This window comes from Dendrobates tinctorius, unplaced genomic scaffold (assembly GCF_039654945.1).
Source record: "Dendrobates tinctorius isolate UK_male_01 unplaced genomic scaffold, ASM3965494v1 ptg000022l, whole genome shotgun sequence".
Lineage (NCBI taxonomy): Eukaryota > Metazoa > Chordata > Amphibia > Anura > Dendrobatidae > Dendrobates > Dendrobates tinctorius.
Genome location: NW_027361690.1, coordinates 42488114 through 42500144, shown reverse-complemented (window position 1 = coordinate 42500144; position 12031 = coordinate 42488114). Strand labels below are relative to the sequence as shown.

General features: G+C 43.5%; 1 protein-coding gene across 1 annotated transcript in view; it reads left to right on the top strand.

The window, feature by feature from the left end:
* SEMA4B (semaphorin 4B) overlaps positions 1-12031 on the top strand; it is a 404475-nt gene that overhangs the window by 222958 nt on the left and 169486 nt on the right. The window lies entirely within an intron of this gene.

Below are 12031 nucleotides of genomic sequence, written 5' to 3'. Positions count from 1 at the left end.
AGGGTGGGGCAGCGAGCGGGGCCGGGACATCGCCGGTGGGGGCATGGCTGCCAGGGCAAGGGTTCGGGGTCCCAGTCCGGGAGTGAGTCATTGAGGTCCATTGGGGGTGCTGAGGTGGCATATTTGGGTGTATCAGTGTCAGTCCAGATGGAAAAGGAAAATGGGGATGCGGTAAAGCTGGATGACAGGGCGAAGGGTGAGGTATATGTGTGCTTTGAGGGGCCTCTGGGTGCGCATTTGAAAAAAGGTGAAAGAAAAAATTTGGTGGGATGAGTATGTGGAGATATTCTCCCTCTTCCCCTCGGAAAAGTTTAATTTGGATAAGGGGAAGAAGGACGATAGTAAGAAGGAGGAGGAGGAAAGGTGGAGGTGGCGGCTGATTCCGCAGACATTTGTAAACTGGTTGCAGGCATTTGCTATATTGGCAAGCATCATAGAGGAAAAGTTTCCTGAAAATTGCTTGGGATTGTTTTGCTATCTAGACATGATAGGGGAGGCACACCGTACATATGTGGGTCAGACGTGGTTACGGTATGATGAGCAGTTTAGGCAAAGGAAGGCGGTGCGGCCGGAGATTAAGTGTGACCAGAAGGACATTGGGCTTTGGATGAAGGTTATGGCTCCAGCCAGGTACGGGCAGTCCTTTCATCGGAGCGGAGGTAGCGTCAACCAGCAGGCAGGACACAGAAGCGGTAGTCAGGGGACGCAGGGAGCAAAGGAAAAATCTGGAACGTGTTGGAAGATTAATGACAGCCAGTGCAAATACGGGAACAGCTGTAAGTTTAAGCACGTATGTTCCCATTGTAACGGAAGCTCACATGGAGCTTCAAAATGTTTCAAAAAAGGGAAAGCCCTCTGTGGGTGCCGGTCAAGGGGGAGAGCCCGGTGAGACTTCTAGAGATGGCCCCCTTTCTAATTAGGTACCCAGATCAAGAGAAGGCTAGGGCTATTTGGAATGGTTTTGCGGAAGGTTTAGGGATTCCCCCTCCAAGTCATACTGTTCCTTTTTCGGTTAGGAATTTGTGGTCTGCGACGTTACATTCGGAGGTAGTTAATGTTACCGTGGAAAAGGAAGTGGAGGTAGGTAGGATGGAGGGTCCATTTCTGAGTTTGCCGGTTGAAGGGATGATTATTTCCCCTTTGGGGGTGGTGCCGAAAAAATTTCGGTTGATTCACCATTTATCGTATCCAAAAGGGCTGTCAGTTAATGATGGTATCGCCCAGGAATTGTGTTCTGTGGAATATACATCACTTGATACAGCAGTGCAATGGGTGCGCAGATATGGCTCGGGGGCTTTGTTAGCAAAAACTGACATTGAGTCGGCCTTCAGATTACTACCAGTTCACCCGGACAGGATTCCATTGGTGGGTTGTTTTTGGAACGGAGATTACTATCTGGATAGATGTTTGCTGATGGGTTGCGCAATTTCATGTTCATTGTTTGAGACGTTTAGTTACCTTTTGGAGTGGGTGGTGAGGGAGATTGCCGGCGTTCAGTCCGTCATTCATTATTTGGACAATTTTTTGTTTATAGGCCCTCCGGATTCATCGTGTAGGAATGCGTTAGCGGCCATGGTTTGGGTTGCAGAGCGTTTTGGTGTGCCGTTGGCAAAGGAAAAGACTGAAGGCCTTAGTATTGTTTTAAGTTTACTGGGTATACTAATCAATTCAGAGAGGATGGAGTGTTGGTTACCAGAGGACAAATTGTCTTTACTTAGGCAGGAAGTGGATAGAACTAGGAAGCTGTGAAAGGTGATATTGAAGAAGTTGCAGTCGTTGTTGGGCAGGTTGACGTTTGCGTGCAGGATCATGCCCATGGGCAGAATTTTTTGCCGCAGGTTGTCTGGGGCGACAGCAGGGGTGCAGGCGGCGCACCATTTAATTTGTTTGAATAAAGAGCACAGGGAGGATTTGATGGTGTGGCAGCATTTTTTGGAAAATTACAATGGTCGGTTATTGATGCAGCAGGAGATCTTGAACAATTTTGACTGCGAGATTTACACAGACACAGCAGGCGGGGCTGATTATGGGGCCTATTGTAAGGGAAGGTGGAGTGTTGGGAGATGGCCAGAGGCGTAGAAAAAGATGGGCATTACAAAAAACCTTGCTTTGTTAGAATTGTTCCCAATTGTCGTGGCGGTCTCAATTTGGGGAGAAATGTTTGCGAACGAAAGAGTTAGGTTTCATTGCGACAATATGAGCGTGGTGTCAGTGATTAACAGCTTGTCAACTTCATCTCCCCCAGTGATTAAGTTGGTTAGAGAACTGGTTCTCCGGTGCCTGGAACTGAATGCTTGGATTTCTGCAGTACATGTGCCAGGTGTGCAAAACTCAATAGCGCATGCATTGTCTCGTTTCCAGTGGGAGCGTTTTCGGGAGTTGGCGCCAGAAGCGGAGGTCTCGGGAGTGGAATGCCCTGCTCATTTGTGGCAGGTGATTATGGACAAGCAGGAAGGCTGATTCCGGATTCGGATATGAGCCAGACCTGGTCATCATATGAATCATCGTGGCGGGTATGGCAAAGCTGGGTATCATGGTGGAGCGTGGTAGAGTCTGAGGAAGATAAGACATTGGCAATGTTATTTTTATTTGATAAGGCGGCTGAAATAGGTTGGTCAATTTCTAAGGTGATTAAATTTATTGCTGAACTTGTATTTGGCTTTAAGTTGCAAGGATTGGCGGACGTTGCAAAGAAATTTTTGGTTAAACTCATTTAAGGGTTTTGGAAGAGGCAACCGGAGTTTTGATAGACGTAGACCTATCTCGTTCAGCGTGTTGGAAAGGTTGGGCGGAGTTTTGGAAAGGATTTGTTGTTCCGATTTCGAGTTGGCATTATTTAGGCTAGCGTTCCTTTTAGCTTTTTTGGGGGCAATGCGAATAGGTGAACTTGTCTCGCAGCAGGGACAGGGCAGGTGGCTTGCTGGCAGAAGATATGGAATCCTGGTGGAGGGCATTGTATTTTGGATAAGGCGTTCAAAAATTGATCAGTTGGATAGAGGTAGACGCGTGGTATTAGGGAGAGTTGAGGGGTCGTTGATGTGCCCACAAAAGTGTTTGGAATCCTATTGGCATTTGTGGTCAGGGAGGGTGGGTCCACTGTTGTGGCATGCGGAGGGGGCATTTTTGTCTCGTTTCCAGTTTATTGCGGTCTTAAAAAGGGGATTGCAAAAGTTGGGCCTTACCCCGGGTATGTACGGGTCGCATTCTTTTAGGATCAGGGCTGCTTCAGAGGCTGATAGTCTTGGTTTAGGTGCTGATGTGATAAGGCGAATTGGCAGGTGGAGTTCGGACCGTTATTCAACGTATGTGCGTCATTATTTACAGCGGTAGAATGTTAGGGAATTGGTTTGAAATTGCTTGTTATTATGTATTTTAGGTGGTGACCCCTTATTAGCCTGGATCTTTGGACATTCGTTCGTGCATTGGGGGGTGCTGCGGGCTGACGTAAGGCCAGATGGTAGGCAACTGGGTTTTCGTAGAAAACAAGTGGTGATTCGGTGGTTAGGATTTAGAGGGATAGTTTGGAGTAGGGTCCTATCCGAGTTTTTCAGAGCCACTTGTTTGGATAGATCACCCAACATTCTGGTTATGCATATGAGTGGGAATGATTTGGGGGTTAGGCCTGTTAGGGAATTAATTAGGGACATACAATTTGACTTCCTGAGGTTGTGGACATGTTTCCTGGGCGTGTTGACCATGTGGTCGAATAAGAAAAAAAATGGAGGGCGGCTAGATCTTTGAAAGGGATTAATAGGGCTAGGGTAAAATTAAATAGAGCAGTATCTAGTTTTGTATCCAGGAATGGGGGTATAAGCGTCAGGCATTTTGAATTGGAGTCGGGGGTTGGAAATTATTGGTTGGAGGATGGGGTTCTTTTGAACGCGATAAGAATCAATCAGTGGGCAATGGCGATACAGGAGGGGATTGAGAGGGCATTGGTGGCATTGGGGCACTCACGAGCCTGGGGTGGTCAGGGCTGTTCGTGGTTAGCTAGGGGGTGGGGTTCTTGGAGTTGACGTTGATTGGTCGGGAGAAGGAATTGTAAGTAAATTCCAGGCAGTTGGAAATTGTGTGGGGTTGATCTGGCATTTGGCTATGGGCTCTGGATAGGGTTTTACCCTGGGAGCTTTTGGTGGTTAGTCTTCCCTGAACAGGATGTATGGTGCCCTCAAGCTGGTGATGGATGGCTTAGGGTAACATGGTGGTCGAGGTTCGTTTGTGTTTTGCCAGATATAAAGCCAGATCTTTTAGCTCCAAGAACCCTCCCCTCATATTTACATACAGATTGTATTACTATTTATTGTTATATGTTATTGTTTGTTAATAAAATTGGCCGCTGTGGCCACAATTTATCCAAAGAATATAAATAGTAGTGTTTTTATTTAAAAGGGGGTGGCATTTTGTTATGGATTGGTTTCAGGATGGAGGTTGCAAGGTAAGAAGATGTATTCGCCATACGCAGTCAAGATGGGGGTGGGAGTAGGGCGTAGCTATAGGAAAGCCCCCCCATGATTGTGATTGGCAGGGGAGGTTTCAAACCTGGAAGAGAAGAAGGAGGACTTGATTGGTTGGGGGGTGGTAGGGGGAGGATTTTTAAGGGGGGGCTGGAGGAGTAGTTTGTGGAAAGTGTGGGAAAACCGCCATTCCAGTCTGGGAACCAAGGGAAGAAGATCCACCCACCCTTCCCCTCCTGGTTCTGTATTTAGTATGAGGGCAGGGGTTACTTATATATAAAAAAAAAAAAAAGCAATGAGCATTTAGCATATATGTATTGCATATATATATATATATATATATATATATATACAGTGGGGCAAAAAAGTATTTAGTCAGTCAGCAATAGTGCAAGTTCCACCACTTAAAAAGATGAGAGGCGTCTGTAATTTACATCATAGGTAGACCTCAACTATGGGAGACAAACTGAGAAAAAAAATCCAGAAAATCACATTGTCTGTTTTTTTTTCATTTTATTTGCATATTATGGTGGAAAGTAAGTATTTGGTCAGAAACAAAATTTCATCTCAATACTTTGTGATATATCCTTTGTTGGCAATGACAGAGGTCAAACGTTTTCTGTAAGTCTTCACAAGGTTGCCACACACTGTTGTTGGTATGTTGGCCCATTCCTCCATGCAGATCTCCTCTAGAGCAGTGATGTTTATGGCTTTTCGCTTGGCAACACGGACTTTCAACTCCCTCCAAAGGTTTTCTATAGGGTTGAGATCTGGAGACTGGCTAGGCCACTCCAGGACCTTGAAATGCTTCTTACGAAGCCACTCCTTCGTTGCCCTGGCGGTGTGCTTTGGATCATTGTCATGTTGAAAGACCCAGCCACGTTTCATCATCAATGCCTTTGCTGATGGAAGGAGGTTTGCACTCAAAATCTCACGATACATGGCCCCATTCATTCTTTCATGTACCTGGATCAGTCGTCCTGGCCCCTTTGCAGAGAAACAGCCCCAAAGCATGATGTTTCCACCACCATGCTTTACAGTAGGTATGGTGTTTGATGGATGCAACTCAGTATTCTTTTTCCTCCAAACACGACAAGTTGTCTTTCTACCAAACAGTTCCAGTTTGGTTTCATCAGACCATAGGACATTCTCCCAAAACTCCTCTGGCTCAACCAAATGCTCTCTAGCAAACTTCAGATGGGCCCGGACATGTACAGGCTTAAGCAGTGGGACACGTCTGGCACTGCAGGATCTGAGTCCATGGTGGCGTAGTGTGTTACTTATGGTAGGCCTTGTTACATTGGTCCCAGCTCTCTGCAGTTCATTCACTAGGTCCCCCCGCGTGGTTCTGGGATTTTTGCTCACCGTTCTTGTGATCATTCTGACCCCACGGGGTGGGATTTTGCGTGGAGCACCAGATCGAGGGAGATTATCAGTGGTCTTGTATGTCTTCCATTTTCTAATTATTGCTCCCACAGTTGATTTCTTCACTCCAAGCTGGTTGGCTATTGCAGATTCAGTCTTCCCAGCCTGGTGCAGGGCTACAATTTTGTTTCTGGTGTCCTTTGACAGCTCTTTGGTCTTCACCATAGTGGAGTTTGGAGTCAGACTGTTTGAGGGTGTGCACAGGTGTCTTTTTATACTGATAACAAGTTTAAAACAGGTGCCATTACTACAGGTAATGAGTGGAGGAAAGAGGAGACTCTTAAAGAAGAAGTTACAGGTCTGTGAGAGCCAGAAATCTTGATTGCTTGTTTCTGACCAAATACTTATTTTCCACCATAATATGCAAATAAAATGAAAAAAAAACAGACAATGTGATTTTCTGGATTTTTTTTTCTCAGTTTGTCTCCCATAGTTGAGGTCTACCTATGATGTAAATTACAGACGCCTCTCATCTTTTTAAGTGGTGGAACTTGCACTATTGCTGACTGACTAAATACTTTTTTTCCCCACTGTATATATATATATATATTTGGTGTTTCTGATCACAGTGGCAAGGTTGGCAGGGGGTGGGGTTCTTGGAGTTGACGCTGATTGGTCCGGGGTAGGAATTGTAAGTAAATTCCAGGCAGTTGGAAATTTTGTGGGGTTGATTTGGCATTTGGTTATGGGCTCTGGACGGGGTTTTACCCCAGGAGCTTTTGGTGGCTAGTCTTCCCAAAACGGGATGTATGGTGCCCTCGAGCTGGTGATGGACAGCTGAGGTTAACATGGTGGTCGAGGTTCGTTTGTGTTTTGCCAGATATAAAGCCAGATCTTTTAGCTCCAAGAACCCTCCCCTCATATTTACATACATATTGTATTACTATTTATTGTTATATGTTATTGTTTGTTAATAAAATTGGCCGCTGTGGCCAAAATTTATCCAAAGAATATAAATAGTATTTTTATTTAAAAGTGGGTGGCATTTTGGTACGGATTGGTTTCAGGATGGAGGTTGCAAGGTAAGAAGCCGTATTCGCCATACACGGTCATGCTCTGCGGTGCTCTCCTTTTACCGGCCCACTGTTAACCTCCGGTCTTTGACAGGTAATGCTTCTCTCATTGACCTGTCTCCCTTTGCCTTACTCATCATAAATGGTGACTCATAGGAAGTAAGCGCCTGATGATGTAGGAGCTGGTCCAATAGTCTTACAACGTCATTAGGAGCTTACTGCGCATGTGCCGCCTCTTCTAATGAAAGAAACCCGGGCAACGACACCTGTGCAGGGGAGACAGGTCACTGACAAAAGAGTGACCTGTCATCAGACCGGAGGCCAGTGGTGGGCAGAGAAAATGGAGTGGGTATTTATCAGAAACACCCCAACAAAATGCATAAAAGCAAGGCATGGATGTATCAATCATTAAAGGGGTTTTACACTCATGCCTTTAGTTAGGGATCAAATATCCTGCTGTCAGGTCCTCTTTAAATAATTTCAAGGAAGAAGTTAGTTGTAAGGGCCACGTTAATGGAATATTAGAAGTCCTAATTTCAGTGGAGAGTCAGATGTATTATGTGAGCAACTCTATTAAAACCAAAACCCATTTCTTTTGGGGCATTTGCGCAAATTCCATCTTTACAGACTCTGCTCCAAATTTAACCTTTTTGATTTGATATCAGAAGATATTATAATGTAATAAAAACGTTGGCATCTTGTCAGTGTCTTCTTAACAAGTCCAAATGCTTCTCGTGCTTATAAATCCAAATGTGGATATGTTTCTAAATTACTTAAAACTACAATTAGCATTGGAGAAATAGCTTCTACGCCAGTTTATCTGGAGGATTTGGGATCATTCCTTTACTGGGTGAATTTGCTCATTATTAGCTAATGTGCTCTCATATAGTTCTGGTTTTTGGACTAATTATTAAAATTACATTAAAGGGGAAGCTATCTGTGTTTGTTGTCCATAACAACCTATCACAGCACAACTTTCACCTTTCAAAAGCACTGTGATTGGTTGCTATGGGCAGCAAGGACTGTTTTCCTTTTAGACAGTTTGTACAGTAATTTGTTTAAAAATAACAAATGAAGACATGTATCTTTATTTTAGCATTAATGTGCAGAAACTTTCTAACACACATTCTGCACTTTATATGAATGTGTTTTTATTTTGCTATCGGTACATACAATTTAGACTAATGGCCTCATTTATCAAAAGAGTCTAAAAAGAAAAACTGGCTTTGTTGCCCATAGCAACCAATTACAGAACAGCTTTTATTTCATAGACTGCTCTGGTAAAACGAAAGCTGTCCTGTCATTGGCTGCTATGGGCAACAAAGACAGTCTTCCTTTTAGACAGTGCCCATAAATCTTTAAAAAAAATCCTCAAAATAAAATTTCTAAATCACAGTTGACCCCTGATAATTATTTTAATTGTTGAACCATAAACCATACAGAACCAGCAGAAATATAAGCGCATCATTTGTTTATATCCCACAACTCTTAGGCCGGGATCACATATGCAAGAAACTTGGACAAGTCTCACATGTTAATACCCGGCACTGCCGCCGGCACTCGGGAGCGGAGCATGTGGCTGCATAGCAATACATGCGGCCGCACGCTCCGCTCCTGAGTGCCGGAGGCAGTGCCGGGAATTAACATGCGAGACTCGTTCGGGTTTCTCACATGTGCAATCCCGGCCTTAGATGCTGTGCTAAAATTCTAGAAACATTACGTACAAGCACTTACTAAAGTTTCTTTGTAGGACTGGAGGCTGGTGACACAGATCGTCTGGCGCCTCAGACAAGCTACAGACTTCCATCCTCCGGTGGTGCCTACAGGCTCAGGCTTACAATACCCATAGTAAAATACAGGTCTGGCCCATAGGACAGCTAGAAAAAGGAACTGAACAACAGACTAATTTGCTGCATGATCATAGGACACAATCAGACACAGGAATGCAAATAGTTGTCAATTCAGGTGCGGAAAATCAGACGTGACTAACATATGGTTAAAGTAGGCAACAGGGTCAGGTAAGGTTAAATGAGCAATGTAGACTAATCATAAACTTGTCACATAATACCCCAGGTGTGAGCTGCGAGTTTGTGGTATAACACATGTAGGATGGTATAAGTCAGCAATGTGTAAGTGTCTGCTCTCAGATATTCATATTCACTGTCTGTGCTTTTACTATTAAATAAGGTCAATAATGCTGTATAAGGTGCTCAGTCGCATCCGGCATTTGCTCTCTGGAACTTACAGCATTTATTGTGCTCAGGTTGCAGTCTATCTTAGGCTCATGCACACGACCAATTTTCTCGTACGAGTGCTACGTGTGGTTTTCACATACCTATGATATTCCATGGGGCTATGCACATGTCCGATTTCTTTTCCTCAAACCGAGTGGTCCGGGGGAAAAAAATCGGAGACATGTACGATTTTGCATTTTGCTCTGAATGTTGGATCAAAATCTGGAATGCAAGCCTTTGGCACAATGAAAAAAAATCGGAGTCCAATTTTCACGAACTGACAGGTGGAGAAACATTTTTTTTCTTTCCACTTCTGAGAAAAACTAATGCCACTTTGATAAAACTCTGATCAAATTCTGATCAGAATAATCAGACCGTTTTTCTTGGATGTGTGGCAAACCGTGACACTACCCTAAGGCCACGTTCATATGGTCAGTATTAGGTCTGTATTTTACATCAGTATTTGCAAATCAAAATCAGGAGTGAAACAAATCAGTGGAAAATATATTTGCATACATGTGCAACACTTCTACATTTTTTTAACACATTCCTGTCTTTGGTTTAGAAATACTAATATAAAATACTGAACATGTTAACGTGGCCTAAGGGTTACTTCACACAACAATGCCTTTAGCTCAGGTCATAAGACACATGGTTGGGCAAGAAATTGAGGCTATAATAAGGATGAGAAAATCTGGCCGTAAGTAATTATGAGCAAACGTGCTGGGATAAGGTGTTACCCGAGCATACTCAGGTGCTACGCGATGCCTTCAGTGTGCTCAAATAATATGTTAGAGTCCCTGCGGCTGCATGAGTCATGGCTGTTAGTTGAAATACACGCAGAGATTGCCTAACAAACAGGCAACCCCCAGCATGTGGTACAGCTGTCTAACAGCCACGGGGACTCAATCATATTATTTGAGCATGCCAAAGACACTCGGTTAGCACCCGAGCATGTTCGGATAACACCTTATCCCAGCACATTCGCTCATTACTAGCTGTAGCGCTCTGGCAAAAGCGGTTTCCAATTCATTGTTCAAGCGCGCTGTAGGGTATGTTCACACAGGGTGGATATGCTGTCAGTGCCACAGTTTTTTACAGTATCTGTTAAATAAGTAACATTTTTCCAAATTTTAGTCATATATCCTGTGTTAGTAGTCAGTCAATTCAGAAATCAAGCATAATTATTATCAAATCAATGTATGCTGTGTATTCTGCATTTCATCCTCTGCAATGCAAAAGGTTAGATCCATGGCAAATCTACTGCAAACACTGTGACAAATGCTAATATAGCTGTGCATTTATTGTGGATTTTGCTGCTGATTTTTTGACTGAAAAAGGCTTTGTGTGGATATACCATAATTGTGATGAGTACATGAAATACCCTCCCTTTAAATAATTATATAACAATAAAAGCGAAAGTTCTGTACAGACAATCTCACACCTCCCTCCTTTGCCTGGGGCATACCTTCCTTACAAAGTAACCATGGTTCTAAATTTTATTTCAGAAATAAAAAGAACACATGAAAATATGCAGCTTTGCAATATATCTTATCATATGAACCTGCTTCATTCACCTTCTGGACTAATGTTTCTCATTCAACTCATGGGTAAAATAGTAAAATATGTATTCAGTGAAGATAGATTTCCCCTTTACTCAGGTTGGATGACAGTTGGAACTTCTACAATTCTATGGAGAGCATTGGGTAAGGAGAAGCTGAAGACAGACAAAGGGATTCTGCTGTAAGTTTTCTTAAACCACAGATCTCCATTGAACTTTATGAGCACCAAAAGCCATCTCCTATCTCAGTAACAGGAAACTCTGCATTTACGGAAAAACAGATTTTACCCCTGAAGGGATCATTTAAGAATGAATCAACAGTTCAAGAGGAGAAAGAAGCACATTTCTCTAATAAAATATTTTCAAAGTTTCTTATTTTCACAAGGACTTGATTTATTAAAAAAATTGACACAGCAGTTACTCTTTTAGGTTTTACTTTGCTCATAGCTGATCCACTCGGCCTCAGTTAAATCACACTTGCCAAGGCAGCTGGGCCTCATTTATACTAAACAGGGGCTCCTCAGGTAGTTTTGACTTGTTCAAAGTACCCATATAGTGTTATGGAATGAAGTGTTGGGATCCACTTTAACGTCCTGTACTTCGAATTTACAACTTGACCATTTTTTACTCACTATATTTTGTTCAAGATGGAGGTGGTGGAATGGGCAATGATGGGGGTGGTGGGGAAAGGCAATGATGGTGGTGGTGGAAAGGACAATGATGGTTGTGGTGGAAAAGAGCAATAATGGGGGTGCTGGGGGAGGAGGAAATGATGGAGGTGGTGAAATGAGCAATGATGGGGGTGGTGTTATGATTGGTTCACCGAGGAGGAAAGCAAGGCCAAGCTAAGCCACAGAAAACCAGAGAGGTTGGTAACTAAGCGAATTGCAGACCCCTGATCCTATCCACACAACTAGCAGTAGCCGTGGAGCGTGCCTACGATGATTCTAGATGCCTCGACACAGCCGGAGAACTAAATAAGCCTAAAGCAAGAAAGGGGAAATCTAAACAGCCCCAGAGCAGACCCCCAAAGGAATAGATAGCCCCCAAACATATATTGTCTGTGAGACAAGATGAAAACACAAACGCAGGTAGAAAAATAGGCTGAGCAAACGATGGGGCCCAAACTAACTATACAGGACAGGAAAGGAAAGACACTGTCTGCAATCACGCAAAAAAACCCTGCAAAAAATGCCCAACACATCTGATAGAAAAAATACTGAAGTCGCTAGACTTCGCCCACTATATCAGCACTCTGGTATATTCTGAAAACAGAGCAAAGAGAGGCCAATCTAATAAGGGACAAAAACAAACTGGCACAAAAAGTAACATAAGGATGGAAAT